This window comes from Phytophthora infestans, genomic scaffold (genome assembly GCF_000142945.1).
Source record: "Phytophthora infestans T30-4 supercont1.68 genomic scaffold, whole genome shotgun sequence".
In the NCBI taxonomy this organism is placed as follows: Eukaryota; Oomycota; class Peronosporomycetes; order Peronosporales; family Peronosporaceae; genus Phytophthora; species Phytophthora infestans.
The window spans coordinates 417,809-418,205 of record NW_003303691.1 but is presented as its reverse complement, the minus strand read 5'-3'; positions in this window follow the sequence as shown (position 1 = coordinate 418,205).

Sequence of the window (397 nt, the reverse complement as noted above, 5' to 3'; positions counted from 1 at the left end):
CAGAGAATGGCAGAATCCTGCCGTCCGAGCGACTACCGAAATCGAATCTCTCGGAGAGGCGGAGCTCCCGGTGGGACCAACTGGCCCCTTGGTGGATCGGCCTTCATATCCAACTCCGCGAAAGATCCCTGCAGAGGGATCGTAGGATTGAGGTCCAAGCGATGGAGGTTGGATCCAAGACCAGGGATGATCCCCAGAGTCGGCCCTAGATAACGCAGGGTCGGTGGATGAAGGATCGGAGAAGGCTGAAGCCGGATCACCAGATCACGCTGACCCCAGCGTGGATCCTAACTCTGCATGGGGCAAAGTGCCTGGATCCTTATCGAGAGTGACAACACTAGTCAAACCAGAACCGTCGGGTTTAAACTCGCTAGAGGATCGACTAGATCCAGCTGGC